This window comes from Macrosteles quadrilineatus, unplaced genomic scaffold (genome assembly GCF_028750875.1).
Source record: "Macrosteles quadrilineatus isolate MER2022 unplaced genomic scaffold, UCM_ALF_1.0 Scaffold_2__2_contigs__length_208266976, whole genome shotgun sequence".
In the NCBI taxonomy this organism is placed as follows: Eukaryota; Metazoa; Arthropoda; class Insecta; order Hemiptera; family Cicadellidae; genus Macrosteles; species Macrosteles quadrilineatus.
The window spans coordinates 70,647,398-70,661,517 of record NW_026542595.1 but is presented as its reverse complement, the minus strand read 5'-3'; the positions used below and the strand labels follow the sequence as shown (position 1 = coordinate 70,661,517).

The window sequence follows — 14,120 nt, the reverse complement described above, 5'->3', positions numbered from 1 at the left end:
AAACTATAAATTGTCGATAAATTAATGTACAATTCTGAACTAGGCAACACTCTTTTATGGTGAAATTGTGCGAGCATATACCCCATGAATTTTTCAAAACTACCAATGAAAACCTTGAATTATGCATGAATTTTTTTATCTCACTTTGGTGGCAACCCTGAAGTTGTTCAAGACACAGACCTTGAGATTGGGAGACCGAAACGTTTGAAACTCCTTGGTTCACTATAGCTAAATAAATAAAGAAATTGTACAGTTATAGACAAATCAAAGCATTCACAGTTTATGTTTTCTCACTTATTTACAGTACCTTTATTATATTTAAATGTTACTTATTTTTGTGTGTGTGTGTGTGTTTCAATCAAGCCCCAAATAGAGTACAGTACGTATTACAATGAAAATTAAATTTGTAATAATCCTTATGTGCTATTTTACTTCTATTTTGACTTTATTTTTATTTTCGTAGTTGCAAAAGGATCTTACAGTTTAATGTAGTATGGCAAAATAATTTTGAAGGTGCCTCCTAATGAGGCATGTGGTTGGTTTTTATATACAGTACACTTACACCAAATTATAAGATCGTACATAAAAATATTTTGACTATAAATATAATGTTAAATTAGCCTACATTACACAAAATACATCATACTGATATTCTAACAGGTTTTAAAAATCAGTGTGAATGTAAGACACATTATATTGTGCATATATTCTTATGTTAATACTAAGGTTGTAATTTGAATTATTATTTTATGTTACAATTAATTAAGTTGAAGATGAATCACAGACTTCCCCCAGCCCATGACCTGAGCCCGGGATACCAGCGACTAGCGTTAGTAAGGCGACACAAGAAGACAAGACATCTCAGAATTCAGATAAGGAGATAACGCAAACAACAGCAGCAGCTATCTGCGCGTTAGGTTTTTGTATTCATTAGTTATATACATCGATGGTTCGGCGACCGGCGTGGTGGGGAGGGGTTGTTGAGGGGAACAGACGGCGGAGGGGGAGAGTTGAGCGCTGCCAGTACTAGTGCTGCGATCTAGGCGGAATAGTTTGGCATAAATCGACCTAGCACAACGTTAACCAGAAAATCCATTATCCGCACTGACCTCGGTCCCGAGAGTCTGGATAAGAGGGAGTCCATTGTACTGTATATTTTACTATGTTATAGTTACACGAATAAAAAAATAACAGCCAAAACTTCATGCATTAACCCCATAGTACCACATACAATATATTTACTGGTGTGAACTACGCTGTAGGCTTCACATTGAATGTGTTGCCCAAGTTTATTAAATTAAACCTAAAACACAGTTTTTTTGTTACAGAGTCATTGATTGAGGTGCTGGTGAACTGATTGAAGACTTAAACATGTTTTGTTATTAGTGTGAGGTGTAATAGTACCGTACGGACTTTTGTGATAAATTACCACTGTTTATGATTTACTTTATATGTTTTTAAAATAAATGTTCTACATAAACTATTAAAATTGAATGATCATTTAATGCCACTATTTCCAGCTGTAATAATTTTTTTATAATTCTTTTATTTTTTACTTTGTTTCTAAACATAAGTTCTGATTTAAGGGCAGCGCAACACTACGTCACAGTGGTGGATAGTTGTACTAAAATCTTACAAACAGCCAGCTTGTTTATTTACCTAAAACGTATGGGGATGGTGATGGCAATGAATTTATCAATGAAATCCATCCACTAGTGTGACGTCATGAATCCTGCAGCATGGCCTTTATGCACTTTAAAAATATAAAATAGTAAACACAGCAGCTTTTTATATACCACTAGCTGGCCCGACAGACGTCGTCCTGTCCTATTGTGGTTTTATGTCACATGCTCGTTCATTTTCAAGATGAGCTCGTTCGCATGGCTCAATCACGTCCTGGTTGAAGTTCGTTCGCTACGCTCACTCACCTTTAGGTTGGAGCTCGTTCGCTGCGCTCACTTGCCTTCAGGTTAGCTCGTTCGCTACGCTAACTCGCCTCCAGGTTGAAGTTCGTTCGCTACGCTCACTCACCTTTTGGTTGCAAATTAGCTGTTCTCATAAATTAAAAGAAAATATAGTGCTGCATCCTGTTGGTAAACCTATTAAATTTTTAATGCTATTGAACATCACAGAATCAAATTGTTTAGCTGCACCAGCTGTTAAGACTCTTTAATTCCATTTAAATATGAGTACTCATAAGGGTAATATGGGAAACTCTAGAGCCACTGGGGCGGAGCCCTATTGACGGATCTGCACCAAACTTCACACAAACCATCCTTGAATAATGCTTAATAATGCCTAAAAGTTTCATTACAATCTGTCGAGCGGTTTCGGAGTCCATAAAGGACAAACATACAAATATACAAACATACATTGGATTTTATATATATAGATTGTTATTATTTATTGGTGTTTTTGTATTGCAATCGTTAAGTTGCATGCGTCGTTGCAGATGCATTGGTCTGTTTAAATGTATAAAGGAACTAAAATAAAATCTGAAAATTCCAGACTAACATAAAGATTATTCAAACAAAGGAGGTTGAAATGTAAAAGTATGTAAAAAATTCCTAAAACTCTTATTTTAAATTTGGTAAGTTTAATTTGATACCAAATATCAAGTGTTGACCTTATTTCCTATATTTTCTCTGGATGGTATTTCAATTTATTTTATAATTGCAATGATTCTGCTCCTCAAATTCCAGGGCATGGACTGCAATCAATATCTGCCAACATCAAATTCGAGAAAATCTAAAAATTTGTTAACTCACTTGTATATACCGTATAACATTTAAATACAACATGAAAAATAATAGGATTTCCTGGAATTTTCCAAAATGTTTGAGATCATTCTCAACATCCCAGGCAATTTCCTTGAATATACTCAGATCACTCAACAAAAATATTCTAAGAAAATTTGTATATAGCCTAGAAATCTGGAGAACATTCTCAGAATATTCTGGAAAAGTAATCTGGAATATTAATGGTATATTCTGAACATATTAAGTTTAAATTATTAATTTTGCCAAGTACAACAAAATAACTTGAAAAATACAAAAAACTATGATTTTAGGGTAAAAAATGGGAAAACTCAATTTTTAGTCCATTCCCATAGTCAGTATTAAAGTACCGAATATGCACTTAAAATGGACGATAGGGATGCAACGGATGATGGGGTGACAGAGATGACTGACTCAAGTCGTCAATCAATCGTCATTCTTCGCGGAGGTAGCTAACAGCAGAACGAGCAGAACCACTAGCAGAACTGAAACTGAACTGAACTAGTAAGTTATGACTCATGAGTCGACTCGTTGAAGACCAAATACAACTGAGTTGGTTCTTTCTGGCGCATGCGCAGTAGGCTAGTCCAATTCCTGCCCTGAAACGCTCGCAAATTAAAATGGTTTTTTTTTAGGATTTTATAATTATTACTGAACAAATAATCTCCAATAACGAACTTAACCGAGATAATATGATAAAGAACCTTTGTACAAAACATCAACTTTATATACGAAGTTATATTCGAGTTATTGGAGATTGATGAGATGCATTTTACACCAGTATGAGAATTCACTTCGTTCATTCAATTAACAGTAAAATCTGTGCAAAAACAAAATCTGTAAACCGTGTTTTATTGTAGTTTATTAGTAATTTCTCACTGCTTTATATCAATAACAGTATTGAATAGCATATCATTTGACAGATTATTAAATGGCCAAGTTTTTTGTGAATTTCAACATTGCATAGATGCAGGTTTATGTATCAAAGTGGGCTCATGAAAATTATCGTAATTAATTAATTTAATGCAATTTTTACTTTATTTTGGATATAACGTGGACTATGTAAAGGTATAATTGTTAAATGAAACCTTTGATTCATAGCAATTTAATATTCTTTCCAATGATTTTAACTATAGCCTAACTCTCTAAAGTAATTGGTAAAATTTGTATTTCATAAATTGTGGAGCAAAGTCTAATAAAATCAGAAAAACACAAAATCCCCTATTACAGCCAAACGGTTGAAAACCGGACATGGGTTTATAGGACCTTTATTGTTCCTTTTAGTGAGTAGAACCTACTGGCGAAGTTAACACGCTAAGTAGAAACTCACCCTGTATACTTATCTTTATCTAGCACTATTTTGAGATTATGGTCTTAGTGTGTAAATGCACAATGTTAAAATGGGCTAAAAATAAAGTTATAAAAAGTTCTCATGACTTTAGAACGGATGAAGATTTTTAAAAACGGATTACAGCATCGTATTCAGCGTAAAAATCTAGTTTGGAACGATGGGTCACAACCGTACTTTTACATAAATACCCCCGCCGCAGCAAACCTGCCGACTAAGCGAATTTCCATTTGTCTGAATTGATTTTCAGTTAAATATATTTTAATAACAAACATTAGGTTTAACGAGTACCTAGGTTTGCTGCTACAAGGAAACTAATAAAGTGTGTTTTTGAGTAAAATATTGATAGCTTAGTACAAAATAAATAAATTTGCCAAGTTTGATCAAAATATATCCATAAACAAGCAAACTACAACATTTGACAATATTCTCCATAAGAATAACATGGGAATTTTAAATTTACAATTTTTTTAATTTTCTCCGTTACTAATAATCAAAGAAAAATACTTTTATATACTAAATTATTTGTTTTTTTAAGCTCTTTAAAAAGGTCTAAAGAGAAATCGGGAAATTTTGTGTTTTGAGGGTCAAAAGTGAGAAAAACCAATTTTTACCCCATAAAACCCCCCGTAAAGCCCCGTTCCCATGGTCCGATCGTGCTGGTTCGCGAACTCATTCAAGTTTATCCCGCTTTACACCTTTAAACCAAATTTCATCAAAATCGGACAAAAATTACTCAAGTTATCGCGTTCACGGACGTATATATATATATATATATGTCTATATATATATAAATATATATATATATATATATATATTTATATATATAGCTATATATATATATATATATATATATATAAATTTGAACGAATGGTGTTTTTGGCCTCTGGGGACATCAAAATGAAAAAGTAAATCGGTCCCGGGTCTAGGTCTTACCGTGCCACCTACGGTAATAGCTACTTCCCTATAGGGAAATTCGCTAAAAAAAGACTTTGTATCCAATATAGCGTATCCAATATGGCGGACAAAAATGTATACCCAGGTACTCACTACTCTACAATGATCTGACATGATCCGGAGTTGATATCCTTAAGAAGTGTAGAAAAAAGTAGGGGTGGGGAACTCATTTAAAACTCACCCTGTATATCCATGGGGTTTAGGCAATGAATACTGTATTCATTGGTGTAGGTCGACCTTTATAATCCGGTATAATTGTTAAGGTTTGCCCATCCTTATTATTAACACTCCCTCAAAAACTGACAGTTCCATTAAGACATTTAAGGGTTTCAAAGTTCAAAAGAACTACCTTTTTTAGTTTAAGTTTTACAGCATAGCAGTTTTCAAAGATACTTTTAGAAGAGGTCCATAAAGTTGGCCCCCCAATTTAAGCACTCACGTCAAAATAAATGGCACCAATTGTTAGTGCTCCGTTACTGCCGAAATCCCCATCGTCAGTGCTCTTTTGGTCCAAGTGCTATTATTAAAAAATTGTCACCCCGACGCAGCAAACCTGCAGACTAAGCGAATATCCATAATGTAGCAGAGAAACATGTTAGAGAATAAATTCATCTCAATTCAACTTAAAATTTCAAAATGGTGGACATTTTAATTGTTTAAACTGAAATGACAAAAAAACGGCTGATTTTATGAAAAAATGTCAAGTAAAATCATAATATTTCAGCTATTTATTATTTGGTCTTTTTGAACTTGGTATAGTTTGATAGGGAATTAACAATGCTAAATTAAAGTGTTCCTGGAATTTGTTCATAAAATCATCAGTTTTTGACTAATTTAGGTTTAAGAAATTAAAATGGCCACCATTTTGAAATTTTTAGGTGAATGGAGATGAATCTTTTTTCATCAACATCGGTTGGAAAAGTCTAAAGATAAATATTTGTATATAAAAAATACAAAATGGCTGATATCTGGTTAACGAAGCGATTTTGGAAAAAATGTTATTCTTGATTTTCTGTTTATTTTGACACAAGAAATCCCTTGGTAAAATATGTCCCCACCTTTTTTGAACACCCTGTATACAGTGTGATCACCTCAAGGAGGCCACCATTGCAAGGAGGCCACCATTGCAAGGAGGCCACCATTGCAAGGAGGCCACCATTGGGATATCGGAAACGGTAATAATTAGAGAAAACTTTAAATGGGGACATTCCTTTATTTTTTGTGCCAGTTAAAAATATAATTTTATTTTTTCAAAATTGTGCCACTATTTTCCAAAATTGCAGCCAAATTAGAAATTTCTTATGGAACACCCTATATTTTATCATGTTTTCGGATAGAACATGCAATTTAAAAACATTTTTATTCTAGACATTTTCTCGATAAAACCACTCGTTTAGGAGTTACAGCCTATGGAAAAATGACTTCCGGTGTACATTTTACATAAAGTAGCTCAAACGAATAAGTTTAAAGCAAAATTGCTAAGAGTAGGCCTAAATACGTTTTAGAATTGCATCTACATTCCATAAAGACCATATTTTTTTATTATTTTTTATTATATTATTTTGTATACTATTTTAGTTTAACACAAACGAACCATATACACGATTTAATACTAATTCGTACCTTAGACATCTTGAAAATGTTTGAGGATGGAAATTGTTAGTGTGAAGACGAATACGATTTATCAGAAATTCTTGAAGGTCTTCTACCTCGCCACCCTAAAACTAATGGGAGCACAACCCCCAAGCTACGCTTGTACTGTCCGCGAAAGTAAATTTAAGTCCCTTGAGCCAGAGTGATACGCAGCTATGTTCGGAGGGTATTGCGCACTATTTGCAGGCGCTAAGCATCTGGGCGCCTCGCCTCGATGTCTGTATGTAAACAACTGTTGTAAACATAATTACTCATATCTTTGTTTTGGTAAGTGGATTATCATCACGTGGTCACGTCATTTGATTCATTGCAGTCTCGTGTGTTCGCGTAGTATTAGGCCACGGTCTTGAAAGCGCCAACCCAGTGTGTACCTAGTACCTGTACGCAAACGCGAGGTGGCGCCGCCGTTGCGGCATGACAGCTTTCATGTGACCGGCCCACGCACTCCTTTACACTTTGCAAATAAATGTAGATTATTCAAAATCAATAGAATATATAGATTATCACTGCAATCTTAATAAACCATAGATTATAATGGTGTAACCCATTATCTATTGAATTCTCTGAATAATTTTAAGTATAGGTGTACCATAATTGATTGTAAATTTTCTAAGATTACAAACAACATTATATACTTTAAAAAATCTAGCTTTAAAAAATTGGGAGTCCCATAATAAAGCTGTTAACTTTAATCATTAAATAGGTAAATAAAAACAGGCTAGAAACCAATCAATGTGTGTATGTAAGTTTATTAGTTTTTTTTAATAAGTAATTTTCACGATATCTAAATATATAAAAGGCAAAGCCCTCACTGACTGACTCACTCACTCACTCACTCACTCATCACTAATTCTCCCACTTCCCATTTACCTTGGAGGCTGAAATTCGGTACACCGATTCTTTGGGCATTAAATAGGAAAACTAAGTAGTTTTTATTCTGATCGGGGATTCGGGCTCTGCCCCAGTGGCTCTGGAGTTTCCCATGTTAACCTTATGATTTTTCATATTTAAAAGGAATTTCTTAATTCCGAATTCCGACGGACAATGAATAATGAATGATAAGCTGGCCATTTTGACTAAGCATTAAGTTATTATTAACCTAACTTTTATATTGTAAATATTTATCTTTTTTATTTCTTTCCTTGCTTACAGGAAAATTGGTGACTCGTGTGTTACAAACAATAGTTTTTAAGGGAAAAAATGTGAAATAATTTGTATAGGTAGGTTATGTAGGCTAATCAACATGATAACAGACACTTCAGGTAAGTCACCAACAAGAAGGTAAAGTAAGACACCAACAAGAACTTAAGATACAGCTTATTCGTAGGCTAATTCTGAATCATCAAGCAATAACTTATTGTAGCAAATGTTTGAATAGGCATATCCCTAGGCTATTAGGATTGTCTCTTATTCCCATTGACCCAGTGTCAACTTTAAGAATTTGTTTATGTAAAAATATTCGGCTGCGCTTTAGTTTATGTCCTTTATTCATTCAAATGAAAGATAATACATTAGTTAGACTATTTAATATTTTGAATATTTCATTCCGTTAGTTAGGTTAGGTTTCACCCTAACATTACCCAAAATTGATATAGGCCTAAGTTTATCGAATGAAATAATCAATATGACTGGGACGGGTGGCGTCGTCCTGTAATCCCTGCTACTAGGAGGTCACGAATTGTGGATATTTATAGGCATGCACTGTGGATGCGATACTCCCTGGTGTGGATTAACGTCCGCTTGAGTGAGTACTACGACTATCCGCAGTACTATCCAGATAATTAGACCAATTCGTATATAGACCAAGGCAATAATGTTGTTCGGATTCCACTATAAACTGTAGGTCCCTTAGTTGCCATTAGCTGTATGGGCTATTAATTAACAGCTGTGTCTAAGGAATGTCGGCCTTAGTCACTAACAAGACTACAAGATCGCGCCACTCATCCTGATCCTACACTCATTTCCATTCATACTTGGCTTAAAATACCTACTTTGTAGGCTATGGTCGCCAAGTAATAAGAAAGAAAGTATTAAAGAAATATATTCATTGGAATGAGTGTATGACGTAAACTTAAGTGCTGTAAAATATTCTAGAGCTGTTTGTATTTGGTGTAAGACTAGACTTGGATTATATCATTCATTGCTGATGACATCAATGTTAATTTTATAGATGATCCTCGAGCAAAGGCTGTAATTTGACCTGAACCCAAATTGGTCTCTATTTTAAATATTGTCTTGAACCAATAAGTTAAGAGGACTAACCTTTCTGGAAGAGATTGCCATCGACATCACAGCAGATGAGAGAGAAAGAGAGACCAGAGTTGTGGACCCTGGAGGCAATTACCATACTGCCGTGATAATGTTCCTTGGTCTAACCATAACTTAAGTGAGGTGAGTCAACATTCTTTCCCCTTTGTGATAGATTCTAGGCTTATGTTTGTTAACTAAGTTATTCAAAGTTCAAATCGGTACTTTGGTAAGTGTTATCCGGAGGCTACAGATAGGCTATACAGCGCTTTGTGGCGGTTATGTTAGGTTGGATTATCATAAATGGAAAGAACATTTTTATGTCCTAGGCCTACTGTCCGTATTTGGGTGGGTTCCATATTATCGACAACCATAGACACTGATCCAAACTGAATCATTTGCATTTTGTGTTGAACAGAGTTTGAACAACTAATTATTTATATGTTTTATGGTAACTGTAGGGAAAATATAATGTGTAACACAAGTGCAAACTGCCATTGCTGCACTCGACAAACTTTCCACACTCGCCTACGGCTCGTGCGTAAACATTTCTCTCATGTGTAGCAAAGTGCCACTTCGCCCACTAGTTACCTACACAAATAAACTATTATTAATAGTTTTTGGTGGAACATAAGGATAATTAATCTTTATGCAAATTTATAGTTTTTTTATAAACATTCAAAACTAGGCCCCTACTTAAAATGCATTTGCATTACATCTCGAAACATGTTGTTTGGAAATGTCTTAATTAGGCTAGAGCTTGCATTTTTGCAAATTGGGAAATAACAAAGAATTAATGTTGAACACGTTCGCTACCGAGCGACGCTCATATGCGTCGGTCGGTTCACTCCTACAGACCAAAAGGAATGATCATGACGTTGCTTACAGACCAAGTGATATAGGAATAACATTGCCAACAGACCAAAAGAGAAATATCGTTTAAATGGACTAATTGACTTCATATTGACCTTAAGTGAATTAGTAAGCAATAGGCTAAATATTGTTTTTATTTATCGTATTGAGCAAATTTTAAAACGCCGCATACATGCGTCGATCAGTCTATTTAATAAAATCCAGATAAAAAGATTCTACATTTTCGTTTCAATAGACCAGGCAACGCACGTTTAAGCGTCGTTGTAAATTTGGTTGTTTCAAGCTTTTACTCAAACAAATAAAGAAACTCCAAACACTCGCCAAAAGTGCAAAGGTTATAACGTTTACATCTGTTCTGAGATGTCGCGGAATGCACAATGTAAACAACAATGTTGCCAACTGTTGTGTGACGTAACCAATCGTCATATCCACAGACCAAGCGACGCACATTCGCGGCAGATATCCCTCTAGACTGATACGATAAAATCAGGGCTTTAAAATAGACCGTTGCTAAGAAATACGCTGATTAATAACATTGAACACCGACGCAAGTGTGTGTCGTTAGTCTATTTCAATATGATCAGCAACGCAAATATGCGTCGGTGGTCTATTGTGAGAAACGAGTCGACGCACAATTGCGTCGCTGGTCTATGCGAACGTAAATTTTATATAATTGTGGTAGCGAACGTGTTAAACCAATTTATTTTGTCTAAACCAAATTATTGTTACAAATTATAATATTTGTACTAACTTGACCCAGATTTGCTCAAACATTTTCCTATTAGCTGTACCTATTTGAATATCACAAATATAGAAAGGAGTGTACAGACTTGTATTATTTGTTGGACTCAAAGTATTTGTATAACACTATTTTTTGCAATATTTCTGTACAGAACTGAAGCCTACCAGTAAAATGGGGGCGTTGTAATTAATATCCTCCGACATTGGAGAATACAGGGGAGAGGTGTCAGAGGAAGAGAAGATGGAGGTTGGAGCGAAGTAAAGACTAAGATTGAAGAGAACTAACTAATGGTAAGTTTTGCCATTTACTTAAATTTAATTCTTATACTCGTAAATCCAGGGCCGTGTCCCCAAGCCTATGTCGCATAATCCTCCTGAATTACTAGTATTTAACCAACATTTTAACTGGAGATGTGCCCAAAAATTTGCTTTTGTTTTTTAGGAAATGTAGGCTATATTTTACGACTACCCGCTGGTAGTCGTAAATTTCGATCACGCAATCTTTGCAGATGTTTTCGGCTATCATGAGAAAACAAGACAAACTTGGATTATTGTACCCCCTAATTCTAACAGATTGTGGGAATATTTTCCAAGAGAAAAAGCATTCTTTTGAGGCCCCAAGTGAGTCCCCTTCCCAGGCCGAAGCCCTTGGCAATCGCAGTGTCCACCGTTAGGGGAATACGGCCCTGATTTGGAGGCCTATGTTGGTGTGGGGCCTGGTGCAAACCCCCCCCCCCTCAGTACGCCACTGATTACATTAAATAATGATAGAAGTATGCATAAAAAGATTCTTGTTCTGTTCAGAATACTGTTTTTAATATTAATTTTTGTTCTGTTATATCCAGGCCTGATGACAGGGTGGATGGCGATGGAGGCATGGAGGTTGGGGGAGAGGAGGCTGAAGAAGTGGAGACAAATCAGTTTAGATCCATTATGTTGATTAGTTTAACATTTATTTTGAACATCAGTATTTAAATTTTTTTCTCATTTAGATTATTAAATTAAGATAATTTTATTGTTTTTATGAAGATGTTTTCTTACATTTTTAATATTTGTTTGTACTTCTGCCTGGTAAAAAAATACTGTTTTCCTACAGTTACCTAACAATGTACATGTTCTCTCACTGATTTGAGAAAGCAAAGTTTGGCCAATTCGCTCATCAGTGAGACAATGTTAACATTGTCTCACTCTAATTACTTTGTCTCACTCCAGATTTGCAACGTGAAGGCACAAAATAGTGAGCGCGTAACATGCAGACAAGGTCGTATGTGCGCGAAATACGTTGGCAGCACTGGCTGTAAATCAGCTGGTCAGCTGTTTTACTGTTGTATCATTAAATGTCATAAGTTCACTTCTGTGTAAAAATATGTTACGTTTCTTTACCAATTTATTTGTTTTATGGTAACTGTAGGAAAAATATAATGTGCAGCTCGAGTGCAAAGTGCAATTGCCTCACTCGAGAAAACATTCCTCACTCGCCTACGGCTCGTGAGTAAGTATTTCTCTCGAGTGAGTCAATTTATCACTTTGCTCACTAGTTGCACAAATAACTATTATTATCTTTGTTAAAATGATTACTTTCACTAACTGACCTTGTCTTGGGTAAAAAGAGATATCTTGATATTTAACTAGCAGGGTGCCTGTTCTATGGGCGGGGATTGTATAAGTCAGTAGAAACCTTCTTATATTTCGATACTTGGTAAATTAATCATTTCCAACTTTATATAGTATAGATCGCTATTCCTGTATTGATGTACTGAAATGAATAAAATTATATGAAATGAAATGTTGTTTTTTTTATATATTTTGATGACACACTATTAAAAAGGCATAGCAATATTCTAAAGTTTATAACAGCTTATGTTTGTGTTTTTATTAATGATTTATTGTGACTTTTGAGTGATTGAAGGATTTGTGATTTGGTTTTAAGGAGATTGATGTACCTAATTTTGTATCTATACTTATTAAATAGGTACGCAAGCAGGTTTATGTGACAATTACTTCTCCGAAATTACTGAACCGATTGACATGTTTTTGGTGTCATTGGAAAGAGCATAACGTGAAGTTGTGCAAGAAACTTTCTTTTTAGGGAAATAATTAGAGAGTGAGGACCTGTGGCCCTTTAAAGTTTCGTATTTCTCCATAAGATTAACATGGGAAACAAATATTGTTATGAAACTCCAGCTGTTGTCAGAAATTTAAAGTGAGAAGAAGAACATATGTTAATTGTAAAATTGTGACAGAGAGGTTATGCAGAAAATCAGGTAGTTAATGGTTATTTGGTGCTATTAAAATAAAGACTGAAATTTGTAAACGTACTGGCGACAATGGGTGATACCACGCAAACTACATTATCATTGACAAAGACCAACATGGACAACCTATTGTGGCTATAAGTGGGAAACATTTCTACAACACACTAAAAGCCTATGGTGGAAGGAAAAAACATAGGTGTGCTATTCCCGTCATATTCTGACGTCACTTGGATTGCAAACAAAAGATCACCTGATTGTAACTGTCAAATAAGTATGTAATTGTTTTGATTTGATTGTTAATGTTTTTTTATAAAAACATACATTATAAAAACAATAACAACCAAATCAAAACAAATACATATACTAATTTGACAGTTATAATCAGGTGATCTTTTGTTTGCAATCCAAGTGACATCAGAATATGACGGGAATAGCACACCTAGGTTTTTTTCCTTCCACCATGCTAAAACCAGATCAGCTTTTGAAACATGATAAAATATTTACAAGAAATGTTGATTATGTTGAACTGGTAAGTTACATTGTGAGTATTATCATTAGTTACGTAATCTTTGAGTTGACTCTTTTAGACTCATCGGAATTTAATTATATTTGTTCTTAAACAAGTTATTTGTTTTTAAATAACTCCTTTATGTACTTCTTTGCGATTGCTCGATTTCAAGCAACATATACCTAGTTCAATTTATGGGTGAACTTTTTTTTATAAGAACCGGGTTTCGTTATTCATGTAACTTTTGGAACACTTTTTATTATAGTATCCATAATAGGAGTAAAAAAATTAAACATAACTAGAAAACACCAGGTAGGATTCGAATCAGCTGCTTGATATTGACATTTTGTGGACATTGTGTGACTATTTTTATATATATTTCAATCTACTGATGAGGGAATTAAATTAACAACAATTTATTTAGTATAAAAAGTATAGTTGACTTCCAATTGAAAGGTTTATTATAATAAAATAACTGGATTTGTAATAAAACAACTATTATTATAATAAAAAGCTAGTGACATCATTTTTTATGTTTATGAACCATACCGTTTCTGTTCTAATATCGGTGATAACAGTTACAGTAATTCCTTTTACCTACGACCTTTTTTAAAATAGCCGTTTCAGTTAAGTCCTTTAATAAGTCAACAGCTGATCTTGTGTCTTTGTTTTTGTGTCAAATACTGCGTCCATAAAGATTACAAACAAATTTTTAGAGCCAGTGGGGGGGATTCCTTAGAGAGTTTTTTTAACGCCATATA

At 34.4% G+C, this 14,120-nt stretch overlaps 1 long non-coding RNA gene across 3 annotated transcripts; it reads left to right on the top strand.

Moving 5' to 3' along the window:
• The first annotated feature begins 7,758 nt into the window (after positions 1-7,758).
• LOC128986758 (uncharacterized) lies at positions 7,759-12,382 on the top strand. Of its 3 annotated transcripts, none has more exons than XR_008490153.1 (4): positions 7,759-7,955; positions 8,906-9,126; positions 10,749-10,887; positions 11,442-12,382. It is a non-coding gene; the product is annotated as an uncharacterized LOC128986758 (long non-coding RNA). The 3 variants fall into 3 exon arrangements; XR_008490154.1 differs by having other exon boundaries at positions 7,759-7,997; XR_008490152.1 differs by having other exon boundaries at positions 7,763-9,126.
• Positions 12,383-14,120: the final 1,738 nt, after the last annotated feature.